This window comes from Sus scrofa, chromosome 5 (genome assembly GCF_000003025.6).
Source record: "Sus scrofa isolate TJ Tabasco breed Duroc chromosome 5, Sscrofa11.1, whole genome shotgun sequence".
NCBI classification, from domain to species: Eukaryota; Metazoa; Chordata; class Mammalia; order Artiodactyla; family Suidae; genus Sus; species Sus scrofa.
Genome location: NC_010447.5, coordinates 91,503,014 through 91,522,936, shown reverse-complemented (window position 1 = coordinate 91,522,936; position 19,923 = coordinate 91,503,014). Strand labels below are relative to the sequence as shown.

General features: G+C 38.9%; 1 long non-coding RNA gene across 3 annotated transcripts in view; it reads right to left on the bottom strand.

Moving 5' to 3' along the window:
- The window catches only part of LOC102159901, a 139,785-nt gene that overhangs the window by 38,963 nt on the left and 80,899 nt on the right, over positions 1-19,923 (bottom strand). The window contains exon 5 of one of the 3 annotated variants that reach the window (XR_303648.3): positions 11,950-12,742. The exons of 1 other annotated variant lie outside the window; for it this stretch is intronic. This is a non-coding gene — a long non-coding RNA (uncharacterized LOC102159901). Of the gene's footprint in view, positions 1-11,949; positions 12,743-19,923 lie in introns of those variants that run through there. One more of the 3 variants, XR_303646.3, reaches the window with a different exon arrangement.

Below are 19,923 nucleotides of genomic sequence, written 5' to 3'. Positions count from 1 at the left end.
TTCTATTGATTTTCCCCATTTCTCAATTCCCTTGCTCTCCCTAACTGAGAGTAAGAGTAATAGATCTCATGCTGATTGTGCCTCTGTCTTGTTGTCTGAGCCTAAAAAAGTTATAGAACCTCAATAGTCCTTAATTTTCCCACTCCTTAAATGGGAATCATTGTTCAGGAAAGCTCATAGTAATAAAAATTAACAAAATAGCAGTCCAGATGCTGCCCACAAAGATTCTGATGTAGGAGATCTTGGTGAATTTGGAAAGAAAATAGAAGTAAATATATATAGAAAGAAATAAATACATAGAGGGCTCTCTAGATGACTTTGATCTTGAGCCGGTTTCAGGCACTACTGGACAATATTAGATGACCTCTGAGGTGTTTTATAGACTTATGAACATGAAATCTATTCTATAATAATAGAAAATTTTGATGTGAAATAATTTCCTCACCTCGAGGTTGCCAATTTCTCAAACAGCAACTTCTGAATGTCCTTGGTAATATTAAATAGCCACTCATCTCAGTGAGAATGGAGCAATGAGAGAACAGAGGAAAAAATCAAATTAACTAAACTGGCTTTTGGGAAATGCTCCAGCGACTCTGAGCAGAATGAACTTTTGGTTTCTCCTCAGTTACGTTGTTATGTAAATGTATCAATTGGGATATCATCGAAATATAGTTGTATTAGAAGGATAAGTGAGAGAAGTTAACCAAGAGACTGTCTCTTTAAATGTGGACAGTGGGAAGAGAAGTCCAAAACTGATGGCTCTGTAAAGAATGGGGAGGGAACCAATATTAGCCTCTAGAGATTTGAGGTTTCCCAGTTAGTTGTGTGGCCTTTTAGGAGAGGTGCAAAGCCAACCTGCAGTAACCTCGCAGGGAGAAGTTCAGCGGCTGAATCCCTGGCCTCAACCCTCTCTTCTTCCAATGTCCTGTCGGTATCACCAATCTCCCATTGACTGACCCCAGACAGGAGAGGAATGGCAAGGATAATGCAAAGCCTACTTCACATTAGTCTCCTGGGGATACAGAGCAAGATGTCATAGGATGCTGAGGGAGAAAATGTGATTAACCCGCACAAAGACCTAGCTCTGCCCCTGAGGTTTCAAACTTACATAATAGACACTGAATCTTCTTTAAATGTTCCTTACTTAAGTCACATGCATCCTTCCTATTTTAGCTCCTATTTTAACTCAGCTCAGATGTTTTCTATCCCTTATAGTTGTCCCTGACTCTTGCCCACAAGCTGTAGCAAGCCCTTCTAAGAAACAACTTTCATGATTGCTCTTTTTACATCATGTTTTAGGCCCATGATTAAATTATGATTGAATCTCTCATTCTGAATAATCTATGTCAAAGTGTCCTTGAGGGTTTTGGTTGAGTCAAACTGAGGGGTCTGACAGATCAGACTGTTAACTTGGTTTACACTGAGATATAACATCATCTACGGCTCATGTGTTCTTTCTCCCTTTGTCAAAATGTCCACCTGAGGAATTCCTCTTGTGGCACAGTGGTTAACGAGTCCGACTAGGAACGATGAGGTTGCGGGTTCGATCCCTGGCCTCGCTCAGTGGTTAAGGATCCAGCGTTGCCGTGAGCTGTGGTGTAGGTTGCAGACATGGCTCGGATCCCGCATTACTGTGGCTGTGGCGTAGGCCGGTGGTACAGCTCCGATTAGACCCCTAGCCTGGGAACCTCCATATGCTGCAGGAGCAGCCCAAGAAATGGCAAAAAGACAAAAAAAAAAAAAAAAAAAATGTCCACCTGAGAAGTCATATACCATGGGAATATTGCTTTGTAAGTACAGAAAACTAGATGGACCTTCTTGTAGAACAGCCTTCTTAGATTGTGCTCTCAGCTCTGCCTTCCTGATATACCCACCTCCACTGGTCAAGCGGGAAAGCCAGAGAAAGCCAAATACCCATATCAAGTGATTATAATGCCTTCCTCACCTCTGGCCCACTATCTTTTTCCTAATTTCCACTGAAACAATCTCCATGTCACTGAATTATGTGAAATAAGACAATGTAAAGGAGTATTTCTGAGTAAAAGGAGTATTGCTTTCTTTCAATATACTACAGTTTCAGTCATGGTTCCTGCGGTTAAATTCTGATGACTTGTGTTGAACTTGGAAAGTACCTTATTACCTAATCTTGCTAAAGTATTTATTACTTGGCAAAGTAATCCTTTATCAAGGATTATTTTGGATAAATGTATTTGTTTTGTGAGTTCTTTGGAACACTTACTTTAGATACTTTTGAATGATTTTATTTATACATTATAGTTAAGAGGCATAAACGTAATATCTGATTTATAGAAAACTCTCCATAAAAAAGTAACCATTGATATATTTGGAGTTGCTAACAGTGGCTGACATTTTTTTAGTACTTTAATGCGTATTATCTTATTTACTCCCACAAAGTAGGTATTAGTAGGCCTCCTTCATTGTTGAAAAAATTAAGACTGAGTGGTTGAGTTTCTCAAACAGGATCACATAAGAGAAAAACAACAAATTCCACATTCAACTTCAGCCTTTCTGATTTCCAAATTTGGTGACATTTTACTATACGATTTCCCTCTGAGGCAACCTACTTGTATCTTTCTGCTCACTTTTTATGTCATATTAACATTTTCATTTCCTATACCTGTGAGTTCATCAAGCCCCCAATATGCAGTCAATCTCTTTTCAGCCTAAAGGACATTGAGGTAAGGACTTGATGTATTATCACCAAGCAGGTTATTTTCTTACATGGACCCATTGCTCTAGGTACAAGACTCCAGAATTCTCTTGGCAAATACCACCTTTCTGGGTCCATGCCTTAATCCACTACCGAAGGTTCCATTTCTTCTTAACTCTAAGTCGTGTTTATTACTACCCTCTGTAAGGTATTATTTCCCATAGGGAGAGTTGTGTCTTATAAAATGCATATGTTGAAGCCCTAACCTCTAATATATCAGAGTGTGACTTTATTTAGATAGTGGTCTCTAAAGAGGTAAATGAGTTAAAATGAGGCCTTTAGGGTAGCCCTAATTCAATATGACTGATGCCCTTATAAGAAGAGGAAAGCAGGACTCCTAGAATGAATGTGTACAGAGGAAAGATCCTGTGAGGACACAGCCAGAAGATAGCCATCTGCAAGCCAAGGAGAGAGGCCTCAAAGAAACAGCCCTGCCAATGCCTTGATCTTGGACTTCTAGCCTCCAGAACTGTGGGAAAATCAATTTCTGTTGGTTAAGCCACCCTATTTGTGGCATTTTGTTATGGCAGCCATAGCAAACTGATGCCACCCTCTTGAGGAGACGATCTGAGCTCACACATATTTTCTGGATCATCCTTCCTACTGACTTTCTGCCTGTCTGCCTAGATGGATCCCATAGGCTCCCTATATCCATGCTTTCACTGTGCCTCTTTCCCCATTGACCTTATTCTGATTTACCTCCCTGATGTGAAAAACCTGCCTGTCACCTCTGGCAGCAGTTGTGGTTTTCACTGTACTGCTGTCTGTAGATGCAACGGTAGGCTTTGCCTGCCCTTTGATAGATGTTAACAGTCCCCACCCTCCTCTAGTCAAAGTGCCAGCTCCTCTGAATTTCTCCTGAATTCCAAATAAGTGCTGCTATTTTTCACCCCTAGCCTGTTCCAGTAAATGATCTCCTTGGACTGAGGTCTGCTCACTCCTACCTTCTCTTTGCCTGACCAATTCCTACCTATCCTTCAATCCTCCATTTAGAAATAACTGCCTTGAGAACTTTTCCCTGACTCTACACAACTGAGCTAGCCCTTTTGCACATGTTCTCCCATATGATCCAACACTTACATCTTATTATATTATAGTTTGGTGATTCTCCAAGGAGTGAGTTTCAGAGTCAAGCATGGACTTGTTAAAGCAAAGACTGCTGGGCTCCAACCGAGAGTTCCTGGCTCAACAGATTTGGAAGGGCCTCAACAATTTGCATTTTTAACAAGTTCCCTGGTGATACAGATGCTGCTGGGACTAAGACCACCCTTTGAGAATGACTGCTACAGATAAATAATCTGTATTTATGGTTCCTTCCATTAACCTCCCCCATTTTACCTACAATAAATTGTACACTCTTTAAGAGTAAGAATTTTTGTCTTTCAAAGAACTGTGAGCCCAGGACTTTGCACATTGCCAAAGGCATGATAGATACTTAACAAATAACTGTATAATATATAAATAAATAGAAATGGGAATTCCTTACTTGAGAGAATACTTTTTACAGTAACAGGATGCTAAAAAATGTTGTACCAAGGCTAATTTAAAATACACAAACAAGAGAATCAGTGCTCATTTAGAAATGGCTAAGGGTCTAAGCAGAATGTTATTTATACTGGTCTGGTATGCACACAAAACTCTTTTATAAGAACTTTGAGTAGGGTTATTTTGCCTCAGGGAAATGTAAAATGTATAGCTCCAAAAAAAAAAAAAAAAGTAAAATACGATGTGAAAATGAGTCATTAGGAAAGCTAGTCATTATCTAAGGAACACAGAAGGGAGCCCAAAAGCAAATACAAAACAGAGGAGCTTCCAAGACCCAGGATTCCTCCACTAGTAGAACTTCAAATTGCAAAGGCGGAAGAAACAAAGCCAAAAGTTCGACTCTGAAAACACTACGCAGAGGCAGAAACAGCTGCATTCCCTCCAGGCTCAGTCACTTTTACAAGAGTGATTTTCTTGAAGTTTTAATGTGCCCTGCAGCCCCCTAGCTTCCCTCCCAGCCTCCTTTCCTGGTCCCATCAATTCATTAAGGCATCACGCAGGGACCCAGCAGGCTGCACCTCACTGACTCAGCTGAGCTACGTAAATATTAGTGCTCTGGGACCACCGAGAAAGAGTAGCAGCGATTTGCCAGCCCCTCAGTCCTTTTTCCAATATTTTTCTTTGAGTAAAATGTCAAAACAAGCAGTTAGAAAGCTCTGTTATGCTGACTAGCTGGCTTCCCACCAATTTATGTTTCTATGGGCTCAAAAGATCAAAGCAACATCACTTCTTGAACACCTGAGAAGGGTGAAAAGGGTCACCCCAAGGGTTCGCTGACCCAGTTGAGTTTATCTTTAGCCATCCAGGAAAAGGTGGGTCCTCAGGTGGACCTCAATAACAAAAAGTCCATTCTAAAGCTGGGTGTCAATGTCTGGATATTTAATCCAGCCTTCATGCTGTTCTAAGACAGGTATCAGTTTAACCGTAACATCTTCTATCACCATTTTCCTCTTCAAAATCCTTACGCGGTACCCTCTGCCTAGAACTAGGGTAAACCATAGGTCTCAGTTCAACAAAGATATTCCTGGTTCACATTCTCATGAGGGGTATTATTAATATCACCTCTCTATGTCTCTCAAAAGTGTCTCAGTTTAGACAAAAAATGGTCACTCTAACTACAATCTTGCACAAGACTTTTTAGGATGTGGATCTACCTTTTAAGTCTAGCTTCATTTAATGCCTGTCATCAGCTATTCCTAATTAATTAGTTTCTCACTATATTCCTGTTTAATGACCATACTGCATAGCAAACACATGTTTGTTAAAGCACTGGATATCTTACTTTGTAAATGTCTCCATAATAATTTATATCCCAGTCATGGGTAATTCTCAAATATAGCAGTTATGTCTTTTTATCTTTACATTATACCTCAATGTTGAATGAGTGAATGAGTATAAAGAGTAACATAGAGGAAGTCAGAAATAGTTGGGGAGGAATGTTTACTTCTGAGTGTTCTCCAAGTCACACCTTTTAGTCCAAGTGCCCAAACCAACATGGAGCAACACATGCACCAAAGAGCTCTGTTTAGAAGAATCTTCATATGTACACCCCATTCCTACTCAGGGAAAACTCTGTGATCACCTCCTTGCATGGTCTTTGTACTTCATGATCTTACTGCCCAAGTTAGCTAACTTAACCTGATCAGGAGTTATACTAGTAGTCTGGTGGACCTGGCCTTTTCTTCCTCCTGGGCAAAAAAAAAAGAAAAGAAAAATTCCTTCTTAGTGTTAGAAAAGACTCTCTGAGCGGCCTTCCTCTCTTGCTTTCCAAGTTGGAAGGACTGCATTAGCCTTGGGCTATGAATAAACTGTTTCTTGACAGCATAATTCATGAAATCCAATTTGTGAACATACTATATGACTCTGATAGCCCCAAGACATGATATTAAATGGAGAAAAATAAAACGTCAAGAGGGAAGCTCTAAAATAGACTGGGTTAGAGGTTTTTGATTTCTCTTACAGCTTCCTTAGTTCTAAGTGTGTTCAGCAAATTCAAGCATAGAGTGAAAGCTTGGAGATGAACATGAGTATCTTGCATTTCTCAGCCTGTAGCACGTAGAGTGCCCACACCTTGTATATTTTCTGCTAGGACATGCCTCAGTGTCCAGCATCCCATTGGTCTCATTGCCTTTTGATACCAATATTTAAAACAAAGTCTGCACAAAGTCTAGAATGATTTTAATGAAGGAGACTTAGTCCCAAAGGTTAATGGGGGTCCGTTGTGTAAAGAGTAATGCCTTTCAATGGTGACAAAGTATTACTCAACAGTGTTCAAGCCACCTCATCCATCATCACTTTGAATTGTGTTTTGTTACTGATGTGAAGTTTAATACAGAGTCCACCGCAAAGCATAAGACACTTTTCCCCATGCTGACCCCAGGGGCACATGTCAGCCAACATCTGGGCGCCACAGCTATAAGGTTTTGGAGAAGCCTGAGCATATATGCCTCTTTTCAAACAGCACATGTGCTCATTTGAAGCATGCACTCTGGCACCACAGGCACCAGTCGTAGTGTGATGGGTCCTATAAAATAGTCGATCATGCATTTTACTATTTTAATCAAAGGAAGCATAGCATTGACATTTCAGTAAGTACACAAAGGAACAAAGCAGAACCTTGACGTGGAGGGAGTACTCGCACCCAAATGGAAAACTGATTAACAAAGGGCCTTTGCAAGACAAACCCAAGGCACTGTGTGTCAAGAGGAACTACAGTTGGCCAGTTGTCTTTCTAGTTTTTAGCAACTCCCCAAAAGGACAAAGATGTTCCAGCCAAAAAAGAGAGAGAGAGAGAAAAGAGAAAAACGTTAAGTGATTTTTCATAGTATTTCCCCAATAGTCTGTGTTTGACATGGACTTTTAAAAGCATTCCTTTGTTGGTTCTTTCAGTAGTAACAAACAAATGTCCTCACTTAGAAATACAAAGGCTTTCAAAATGCAAGAAAGAGGAAAGAACTACCACTGGAGGGTCGGCTGTAAGACAGCCCCTCAGGCAGACAGCTGTGAGGAGGACTGCGAAGGGTGCCACGTCATGCTGCTGCTTTCTGCTCACTAGTTCTGGACAAATTCTAAAAGGGCAGGGGGACCGCAGTGACCAGCTCTGTAATCTCTGAGGCTTGTCAGATTCATAGCTATGGGTGACTGACACCCAGCCACAACCCTTCTGAATCAATCACAGCTAACTATATGATGAATCTATCCATGATTAATGATTTTAGATGCCAGAGAAAAAGAATGTTGACCTTCTCTTTACAGATTCCTTCAAACTGCTAAAGTAATTTGCTTTCTTTATACTGGGTTTCAAAATTGTTTACATGTTTTTGCCCCACCTAAGTTGTTCCTCACCTTCTTTACAAATGTTCTTCCAGTATTTTTCCTTAGTGTAAAAGCCATAAAGATAAGTTCTGTTTTATTAAAAACACAAGGAATATCGGGATTTTTGTCCTGTTACTCTGAGGCCTATTTTTATACTCTCTAATCTCTACTTTCAAAAACATAATATATAGTATAATGTAAATACAATTATTTTCTCATTTGGGAAATATATTTTAGAGTAAATACTGGTGATATAAAATATATCTTTTGATAAAATCCCAAAGATTAAGGCAGGACAAATTCCAGTTACATGTCCTATTTTGATTTTAAACTTTGTATTTCATTCGTTTCTATGATTAGTGATTTTTTTCCTTTTCTTAACCTCACAGTTGTAAAAATTTTAATGACATCTACTTGCTACTAAATCACTTGTCACAAGAAAATCTTCATTTTCCCCACAGCATTTACCTCATTCTAGTTAAAAGGTTGATTTAGACAGTTTGTTTTCAAATTGCTTTAAATTTATTGCTGTTGTTTCAATGAGGAGGCTTCATTGCATTGTGAATTTCTAATATTTACACGTTAGTCATCCTTGCGCAAAGTTACACCTCAACTTAATCTTTTCCCCTACACTTCTCTCATCGATCCCAGCTTGGGATACACTCATGTCATTAAAGATCCTGATTTCCTCCAACATCCTCAAAATTTTGTAGAAAGTTACCTTACTCACAACTAATCCACTGAATTACACATGTTTCTAATCTTCCTCTCGTGTTTTATGGTTTTCATATCAATACTGCACAAATTATCTGTCCAACAGTGAGCCACGCACGAGATTTTTTTTAAAAGGCTGAGAGACAAGTGCCAGGCAACTACTAAGCCTATAAAGGTGAAACTGTTAAGTCTAGAAGAATATTTATACAGACTGACTTCCTGCACAATGTGTTCAACAAAGCTAACAGAATTCACACAGATTTGCTACGAAACCACAGATTAATCGTATTGAAAGGATGATGCCCCACACGCACTTGTGTTTCACACACTTGTGTTCAATGGCACAGTAACACACATACACACACACACACACACCAAATAATGAATAACTTGAGAAACACCTACCAAAGTTTCAGTTTAATCTAAGCAGAGAGAGAGAGAGACAGAAAGGCTTTTCTCTTCACTCCTACCTGCAAATTTAGAAGATGGGGAGGAATATTTGGGGTCATTGGGTAGTCTCCGCCTGAGGTGAGGCCACACAGCTACACAGAAGACAGAATCAGAACAAAACTCAAAAGCTCTGCCTTTATGAGGTGAGAAAAAGGAGATGCCAGAAGTACCTGTGAGGAGCTGGGCTTACTTAACAGTTTTGCAAACAACACAAGAAACTTCTACTCTAAGAAACCTCCTTCCTTGTAGGAAAACTTGAATTTGACCTGTTATAGTTGTGTCTGGTGTACTGGCTCTATATATTTGTCGGTCTGAGTGGTAAAATCCAGTTACACAACAGTTCACAATTAATGTTAGAACAATTATCAGTTAGTAATCACGCACTTTTTACAACTACGATTACAGGTAACAGGATCACGTGTAGGAAGAGAAAAATGCAATAAGCCATGTTAAATTTTAGTGTCTCCAGCCAGTCAGTGTCCCCTCTACCCTTTAGGGATCTAGCAAGATGCCTTTTCTGGTCACCACTCCTGTGGAGATACAGTAAAGTGCATGTTTCTCCTCCCATAAGTGCCTCATATCCCACAGAAAACAAAATGCATACCATCCAGGCTTAAGACTAACCAGTGCTAGGGAGAGAGGCTAAGATACAAAAAGAGTAGCAGAGTTTTTAAATTTTATTTATTATGTCTTCAAGGAGTTTAAGTACACATCCAAAGAGACACTAGAAATAAACATGATTCTAAAATTATTATTATATTTTTTAAGCGGACAAGTATAAAACTAAGGAATTACTCAGATGTCTGGAACCAAAACACCTGACACAAGAAAGTGAGCAATAAAATGTAGATCTTGAATAGAAACATGGCAATGGGTTAATATCTACTAGGGTTCAAAATGTTATGCCGGGGCAAATAAATATGAATCATTCTGGGTCTCAATCTATAGATTCTTTTAATTTACTAAGACTGCATATTAAACTAAATTGTTAGCAGCTGGTTGTCTACAAAAACCTAACTAAACTCCTGGGAGCTACTGTATAGCTGCCTCTTAAAACCTGTCCCAGTGTGCACCACCAAATGGATGTTGGAGAAAAAAAGATAATTCTTCCCAAAGCACCTATTTCATCTATTCCAATTTGTCCTTGGGAATCCAGGGAATTTTTCCTTTCAACACTGTACTGCTTCAAGTACGGAAAGCTTCCTCTCAAAACTTCTCAGTGCTCCATTCACTGTGGTAGGATTTTTCATGAATTTCTTGGCCTGTGCCTGCAGTACATTTGGCCATCCTTGCTCACAGAAGCCCACCACAAACGACTGCCGCAATCCCAGGCTTGGCTCTTGAATCTTTGCTCCTTCTTGAAGTCTTCCGGTTTTCTGGATATACTCATGATAACAGATCCTCTGTGTCATGTAAATAGCATTTTGATTGCTTGCAATCAGAAATAAAAAGGGATTTTTTTTTTTTTTTTTTTTGGTCTTTTTGTCTTTTTGCCATTTCTAGAGCTGCTTCCCAGGGCATATGGAGATTCCCAGGCTAGGGGTCTAATCGGAGCTGTAGCTGCTGGCCTACACCACAGCCACAGCAACGCCAGATCCAAGCCGAGTCTGCAACCTACACCACAGCTCATGGCAACGCCAAATCCTTAACCCACGGAGCAAGGCCACGGATTGAACCCAAAACCTCGTGGTTCCTAGTCGGATTTGTTAACCACTGAGCCACGACGGGAATTCCAGGGATTTTTTTCTTAAAACAAGCAAGGAAGCCACAGCAAATGAGGTCACAATCCCAACCTGAGATTCCCAAATACTGGGAAAATCTATAACCTGAAAATGTTTTTACTAATTAGACATAGATTTGCTCTTACCCCACCTCCCCCCAGGAAGAGGGCTCTCTTCCTGCAAATAAAATGCTTTAAGTTATGAAACTTTGGTTCAATTCGACTCTGCCTCCTTTTTGCCCAGTGAAACAGGCGGCTGATGGAAAACCAAAGTTCAGGGCCCAACTTTTCTCATTTGGTAACTTTCATTTCCTAATAATATTGGATAATTAACAAATTGTGTGTTCTAATGCTTTGTCACTTCAAGAGCATTTGGGGAGAATACTTCTTGTGTCTACTGAGTAATGGCTCAAATGAAAGAACACGATCAAGAGAATGCTTTATCACTGTGCATAAAACATACTGAATATTTATGATTTTAATTGCTACACACCATGTGCATACCTGTTTGGAGAATTATATAGATCTTTAAAGGTCAAGCAAGAGAATGATTTTGTGACTTTATAATTCATGATTAACAAGTCATTGAAAATTTCTATTAACTCAAAATGGAAATTCATAGAAATTCTTAAAAAAAAAAAAAAAAGAACCCTTAGTATTCCCTATATGTAACTGGCGTTTTTGTGAGTTTGTGAAACCAGATGCTTTTGGATAAAAAAAGCAATACTGACTCTTTCTTAGACTTAGTGCCTCTTTGCTAAAAGAAAAATTCTTAACTGAAAATGCAGTTCTATTCCTAAATTTATTGTTTACAGAAACACATGCTAATATAACAACGCATGAAAAATTAAAAAAAAAATGCCAGACATGCCTCGACATGCAAAATGTATTTAGCTGTTTGCTTTAACATGCTACTTTCATTCTGCAGCCTACCTTCTCCAAGACCAAGTATTTTTGCGAGTGAGGCTAAAAATAGCCAGCGAAGCCTAACAACTAGCTTCTGATTGGCTCGGTACAAAGGCCACTTAGCCAATGAGAGCTTCTGGGAACAAAAGCAATTCTTTTGTGTGTGAGATGCTCAACCCACGTCAAAACAGCTTCAGGCTGTAGAAGCGATTTCGGTTGAGATTTAACAAGGTAATAATGCATTTCAGTCCTCTGAAAGGTTTGAAGCAGAACAAAGGGGGTAGTGAAATCTACAAAACAAATGGAGTGCTCAGACTTTCAGGGGATGAATCATCGGGTGCCTGAGCTACACACATTTGCAAACCCAGAAAAGCAAGTGCGCTAGGATTTTTTTTCTTCCTTCCTGATATTTTAACTTATTTTCCGAGCGTTTTCTCTGCTCAAAAAAAGAGAAAATCAAAGGCGTTGTGTTCTGACTATGCACAAATATGCTATTACGTTGACTTGCTGATGAATAGAAAGCAACTCAATCACGATTCCCTTACATGGTACAAAGAGAAGACAAAGACTTGTGTGAGGTGGAGAGTAAGTAGTAAAGCTCCTAAAGCTTTGGACTTTGGTTTTTGGGAATCACAAATATCCCATGTTCTCAAAGTAAACGCAGTTCTGGATTAATGTTGTGATGACTCCCATGATAAAGTGGGACTTGATTTGAAGCAGAAACATGGAATTTTGGGAGGTTTTAGCACCACCAAGGCATTTCGCCTGTAGGGGTCGCTGTTGCACAGCAGACGAACCTCTTCAGAGCGTCCTTCCTTTTAATCTTAAATGAAAGGAGAAAATGGGCTTGGTAGGTGCCTTTCAGGTAGGACAAAAGGGAGTGGGGAGTCAGTGTTTGAAACTCTTAAGCTTCACTGCGGTCATTACTATGGGACAAAGCATCCTATAACAATACAGTCTACTTCACATGGGACTGAAATGCTGTACAGGACAAAATGTTGCTACAGTAACCATTGGAAATGTTATGTAACACATAGCAGCTCATAAGCCATTTCATGGTTTAAAACTGGCTTTATTAAGCAGGTGATAATTCAGGGATGGTATGACACTTCAAAGGCTCCAAGCAGGAGGTAAGACACAAGGACACACACTTTAACTTCTTGTATAGGAAATGCATACAGGTTACCAAGTCCAGAACACTGTTGACAAGAAAATACAGATTGCAAATGCATTGTTTACATGTTCTTTTCCCAGAAAACTTCAAGTTCAATGCATTTTTTTGTCTTCAATATAGCTTTTCTGATAAATGATTATTGAGTGAAATCTTAATTATCCTTTATTCTTGGCATGACGTAAAAGACCTGCATAAATCAAACATTTCAGTAAAATGAAATTATATTTTTATTGTGTGATCAGGTGTGATAATAAGAGCAGTACTTAAGAGTCACCTGTTTAAGGAAATGCATAGTCATAAAATATTGCATTTGCTAATTATTGGTCTTAACTGCATTTATGAGCCTCAATAGATATGTTGCCGTAAAACATGGAGGTGGTTTGCTGAGAGGAGTATCCTATTCTAACAAATAATACGAAAACTAGAGAGGTAATATACACTGTAAAAAACTTTTTTTTGCACTCACTTTAAAATAGTCTCCTATGGGGGAAAAAATTAACCTAGGGAATTATGTTCCTAAACAACGAAATCCCCAAAGGATGGTATATATGCAGTTTTCAACATTCTCTGTCTAGAAAGAATGTGGATTCTGTCCTATTGCAGTACTTTTGTGAGTTTTATAGTTTTGGCTTTATCATGTTGGCCAAGGGCCAGTTAAAGGAATTCATCACCAAATGCTTACACAACCCCTAAGGGTGTGCCTAATGCTTAGTTTAGGATGGGTGGTTGCAGTAGAAGAGGCTGTGAGTACTAGCTGTACCTTATCTCCCTGTGCCTGCCAGCTGCTGAGGTGCTCAAGCCCCAGCCCTGACAGCTGTCCCTCTGCCATCGTCAGGGTGCTCTGTAAGAGGAGAAGAGGGGAGAAGAAAGAAAGTACAAGTCCTCTCCTCTCTGCCAGTGTGACGCTGAAGCTGGAGTCAAAAGCACAGAGTAAGCTTCCTTCCTCCCCTTCTTAAGAGCTAAAAATATCCTTTATAGGAAGTCAAAGCTACTTTCTTTCCTCAACTGGTCATCAGTAATATAAAGCCTTTTATGAACATCTGCATAAAATATATGTTTTTAAAATATTATTTCCCCCCTGTTTCCCTTCTGTTTTGTACCCATGCTTTCCATTCTAGGAGGTAACAGACTCTGTGGCTCAGGTTCATCCCTTCAGAGACGAATATGGTAAGGCAAGAGAAGAGTGAAAGCCCTCCTGGCTTTAGTTTCTGAGTTTACATGGATAATTGAGGGGAAAGTCTCATTGACAGTGGGTCCCAGAGCAGTGGAACCAGAGCCTTGGTCCCCAGGTGAATGCTGGAGAGTCAGGATGAATCCAGAATTCAACACTAGGTACTGAAAGCTCCAAAGAGTGCAGTGGATACAGGGAAGGGTGACTACACCCAGGTTCCCTAATAACGTCAGACAAGCATGTGAGAGCAACTGACCTCAAGAGCATCTCTTGGATAGTGGGAAAAAAAAAAGTCAGACGTGACCATGTTAGCTGGGAACGACAGCCTCTTCCCTGTCTTTAGGAAGATTTAAACCTCTCCATCTCTGGTTACAGTTTGGGGAGGCTACAGGAATCCTTGAAATTATGGTGGAATTGGGTCTTAAAGTTAGAAGTAGATTAATTAAGGAAAATAATACAAAAGCCATTTCTTGCATACCTGATACTTAAATCATACTAAGAATAGACTTTGTATTTTCTAAGAGCTGTGTTATTTATTACTTCATTTGATATTTAGTACAACCCTATAATGGAGTTAGGTATTTATCATGTAGTGTTAATAAAGCAAGCCATTTTCATTTTGTGTTATTTTTCAAAGTACTCACTAGGATTTGCCATTATTATAATCTCTATTTAATAAACATTTTAAAAGGTTTATAAACACTACTTTGAGGGATTTGGTGACGATCATTCAGGCTCTTATTTTCTGTGCCAAAACAAAATTGATAATTGAGGTACTCTCCCGGGTAACTTTATTTCCAAGAATCCTTAAAATTACCTGTTATCACTCATAATTTATTGTTCATTTTGGAAACAGAACCACAGGCTCTGGGAAGAACACTGACTTAGAAGTTAGATTTTGAGATTAACTGTTACATAAGTACTTGGGATTTAGGCAGTGATAGGTGCCAGGGAGAAACTGGTCATAGCTGAGAAGCTTGGAGATGAAGGCCAAAGGATATAAAAGACAAGAAACCATAACCATGCACTGCATAACAAAGTCTGGTCACTAAGACCAAAAGACTAGTTCTACAACTAGTAGAGCTATCTCTCTACAATTAGTAGAATTGCTACTATAAAATTGTGGAAGTAATGCTACAAAAAAGCCCACAGTTATGACATTATGGAGGGAAAAAGAATGTAGATCCTGACAGGCACAGCTAGAATTAGAAGCAGGTGATAAATCTTAAGTCCAGACAATCTCAAGTTGGACCATAAAGTTAGCTAGACATCTTAATTACAAATAGCCTAATTAGTTAGGAATCTGGAGCCTTACAAAAGGAATCAAGGCACCAACAATGGAAAGGGAGTTGTTATTGAGGAAGGGATCATTTCTTAGAAACTAGTGTCTAACTCAGCTATGGATTCTCAGTTCTAGTTCAGGAGTTATAAACGTGTGGCACTCATGCCATTGTTTGCTGTTTCCTTCATATCTGTCAGCCACCAGGCATCACCATTAGATCAGCACGTCCTTTTCTGTAAAGCCTAGAAACAGGCTGAGAAGCCTTCTTGTAAGTGCCCCAAGAAGCCATAGATAATCCACTGGAAATTACAGTCTTAGGTCTCTATAAAGCAAACAAGTCAGTATGTCCCATTTGAGAATGAGAATCGTGGTTCCATAGGTTAGGGTAACTATACATTCCCAGATTTCCCAGAATTTACATCTCTCGTTGCAGTGTAATTATTAATATCACCACATTCATTCTCAAAAAGGTTCCAGTGTGAATTAAAAATTATGTGGTCCCTCTATCAAGCAGATATCGAGGCATCCAAGCAGACTTTCTGACTGGCCATGTAATCTTCAGGCTGTGTAAAATCTGTTAGTCAAGTCAGTGAAGAAAGAGGACTCTCTGAATACTTGATTCTATGGAGATAGAACTTGTCTTATGTATACCTATCATGTCTGTATGGACTCTGAGCCTCAGATTCCCTTCTAAGGGAAACGAATGCCTACATCCAAAACTAAAATAAAATGGAGATAAGAGGAATTCAGTATGTTTGGTATCCATTATTTTTATTATTTATTTGTCTTTTTAGGGCCCCACCTGCGGCATATGGAGGTTCCCAGGTTCCTGCAGCATATAGGGGTCGAATCTGAGCTGTAGCCAGTAGCTGATGCCACAGCCACGTCAGATCCGAGCCACGTCTGCAACCTACACCACAGTTCATGGCAACGCCAGATCCTTAATCCACTGAGCAAGGCCAGGGAATGAACCTGCATCCTCATGGATGCTAGTCAGATTCGTTTCCACTGAGCCATGACAGGAACTCCTGTTTTGTATCCTTTATACCAGAGGCTCTGAGAGTTGGTGAAAGATATTTTATCTAACACTGTTAGATACATTTCAGGTGCTATTACTGTTAGTTTTGTTTATGTTTTCATTCTCAGAACAGACAGTTACAAAGTGCCTTTATAAAGAAGTACATGAGAAGCACCTGTACTGTCACTTCCGGTTTTCTATGTCCATGGCAGACATCACCAATTGATCATGGAATTCTTTACTTCCAGAACAGGCTTGATATGAGATTCTTCCTCCACAAGTGTTCCTGGCACCCACACCAGTTACCTAGAATTGTTAGTAGAACTGAAACTGACTTTTTGTTCGTTCATGGATTATGTCAGACACTGTACTAGGAAGCAAAAGAAACTGTCATTGCTTTGGAGAGATTCCTCATCTATTGGAGGAAGGAAATAGCTAAACCATTCACTGCAGTGGTAAAAGGACTCAGGGATGATTTGTACAACAAACAACAATCACACCATTGTTTACTAATGATGGATCTATCTACAAAATTCTAGAAGGATTATAGGCAAAATTTAGGCTGTTCAAGGAAAGCTTTGCAGTTAGAAGTTACTTAAATTGAAACTTAGGAATAAATTGATACTTAAATTGATACTTAGGGATAGTCAGACTAAGAAGTGGAAGGGGGGTTCAAAGCAGAAGAAACATGTCTGAAGCCATTGTAAAACAGGATGCGTAGGAATATAATGAGATGGGACATGGAGGTTGTGGGAGAGAGGTTGGCATGCTGAGACAGAAGGGCTCGGTTTTAAGGGGTTAGTGCAAAATACAAAGTAGAGATATGTACACACTGAAACCAACTTGCTAGAAATTAAAACATCCGCCAATAAAGGGGAAGTTCTACCTACACATAAAACCACTGATGGATTTTAAAATGAATTAAATAGTGAAGAACTTGTTAAATCAACTGGCCTCTCCTACCACAACCAGCATTTTGGCTTAATGTAGCCACAGATACAGATTCCATTATTTTCTTGTTTGGGTTTTTTTGCTTCTTTCCCCTCAAACTTCCATCTTAAATAAAGAACAGACATCTGTGTCTTCCCTAATACATTAGTCAGGGTTTACTCTTTGTTTGTTGTTTATGTTTTTCATCCTAAGGTTAGGCTAACTTTAGCTATGATATCTGCATTTAAGTCTAAAACATGAATTTGCCAAAGACAAAATGAAAAATTGTGGTGGTATTTTAACATGTGGAAGGTTCAGTTCATGGTTTCTAACTCTCAAATGTTGTTGGAGATGTAAGTTATAAATTTTCTTACCCACAAGCCCACAGGCTCACTAGATCAACCTTCAGAGTATTTTATAAAGCTCCATTCTTTGGAGGAGTTGTGCCTGCCTAACCCAATAAATTTTATTTAGCTTTGTGGACCAGACCACCACTAATTTTAAGCCATATCTGTCATAAAGTATATCTATCTATCTTATACAGCTAGCTCTGGGTTCTAAGCTACCCATTATTGCTCTAGTCTACTACCAGAATTTTTTAGAATTATATTCTAGAGGACTGGAAAAATCTCCCATTATTTCGAATATCCCAAGTTCCATCCCAAGGACCTTGGGGTTTCCTTTTGGTTATCTAAAGATTGTGTCCTCTTAAGAAATTTAAAAAATTTGTAGATTATAAATGTCCTGAAAGAATTGAGTGAATCCTTCTTAGGGGACTATTCCTTATTCTGCACAAGTTTCACTGAGGCACAACTATTTTTGAATCTACCTATACACGTGATATAAATAGTTTGTATATTTAGAGTTAGTTTTCTCAAGATAAATATCAAAAGTAAATTATAGGGTTTTTTGGCAAAGGTCTTTTTTTTTCTTTTTTATAGTTCTCTGATGGTTATGACTGATATGAAAACCTCAAAATATTTTGGGTTTGGTTCAGATAAGCATCTGTGACTTTGAATGTTATTCCAAACTCTTGAGTCCATAAATTAAAAATGCATGAGCAAATGGCTTATGCCAGATTTTTGCTCTCAGATACAATCAGCTCCAGCAACAACGCATGCAAATGATAAGCGCCATATAAATCGTATCTGACCTACAGGAAATCTCATGCTTATGAGCAGGCTCTTCCCCAAAAGTTTGTGTCTCACTTGTTGAGAACCCAGAATCAGTTCCTCACTGAAACAGTGTTACACGGTGCTGAGGTACCTAGGCCTACCCCTCAGAGCCTGACAGGGAGTGCTAAGACTTCTGGCAACCTCTCGTCTTGGCTTCTGAGTTGAAGAGGAGTAATAATGTAGAGAATTATTCGGCCCTACATATATTAACTCCTTTAGCAACAACTCAAATATAGTCATTAGTTTCATCCAGGGTTTATGAGAAGAAAGATGTCAAGTCACTTGCACATAGGACTCACCTGGTACAGGCAGAATTTTGGCCCCAGGTGAACATTAGCTTCAGGGCTAATGTTCCCAGGTACCTCTTCCACAAAGGGATGGAGAAAGGGGTGGGTAGGATGGAGAGGGGTAGGCAGAAGAAGCTGCTAGGTCAAATGTATGTGAGGGGAGAAGATAATGGGAATGAGGAGTTGAGCTGGCTGTCCAGGGCAGGGTGTTTATCTTTAACGGGGTTGAATTTTGCCTCCATTCCTTCCTCCTATTCCTAATGCCTTTTTAATTTTCTCTATCACTTTCCTTCTCATATCCTCACTTATTCTTTCCTCCTTTCCTTCTTACACCACTGCAGAGTCTGCTCTTAAAGGTAATGGGAAAAAAACAGGATTGGAGTTGGACTGGATAAGGGTGACCCACTGTTTTGTTTGCCCAGGCCTCAGAGGTTTCTGAGGACCCAGGACTTTTAGCTCTAAAACCAGGGAAGCCTCTAGCAAAGCAGTACTAGGTGGGTCACTTACTGTGTGTATATGACAGGAAGAAGACTCCATAGGAAGATAAGGAGAAGGAAAATAAGGAACAAAAAGAATTCCTCAGGAGCAGTGGCCATGGGCAATCTCTATGAGCTGAACTTCAAGATTTTAAGCTTTAAAGTCAAAGTACATTTAGAATATTAAGCAGAGTTTCTGCTTGATTGTTTCTCCCTAGTTTCCATTTATTTTTAAAGTTTTCTTCCAATTTATTTTTTTAATTTTAAATTTTATTTTTATTAGAGTATAGTTGACTTACAGTGTTGTGTCAATTTCTGCTGTGCTGCATAGTGACCTCGTCATACATATAGATATACATTCTTTTCCTCATATTATCTCCCGTCATGGTCTGTCCACTTCTCCCTAGTTTCTAAATAGTATTTAGACATGTTAAATTTGGCCTCAGCCTGGATCACAAGATTTTGAAAGAGAATAGGGCAGAGTAGGAAGCAGCTTTAATCTGATGAAAGCAACTGGAAAAACAACTCTGTTAAAAGTTTCCTTGTCCCTACAGGAAAGAAATATTCAGATTACTCAATGGCATTTCACGTTGTTTTGCTTATTTAGTGATTGAAGGAATAAGTAACATTGCTATCCATTTAAATTTCATCCATAGTAATGAGTAGTTTCTGTGATGATTATTAAATTATACCTTATAGTATAACTTTAAAGCTTACTAAGGAACAGGTTGAAATGCTCTATAAAATTCTAGTTCTGGTTTTCTCTATAAGTAAGGCTTCATTAGCTATCACCTGAATTACTGTCCTTGAAATTATACTTGGTTGAGAGTTAATTTTTTAGTATTTAAAAATATTATTAAATGAATAAAAAGTTGCTTATCATTATTGACTTTAAATGAATGTTTTCTTTCAAAGAAAATGCATTTTGAAGAGATTTGTAATGAAAAAATTTCCAAGTCTGCAAAGAAAGTTCCAAGTCTTCAAAAATTTTGAAGAGATTTGTAATGAAAAAAAGTTGAGTCTTTGAAT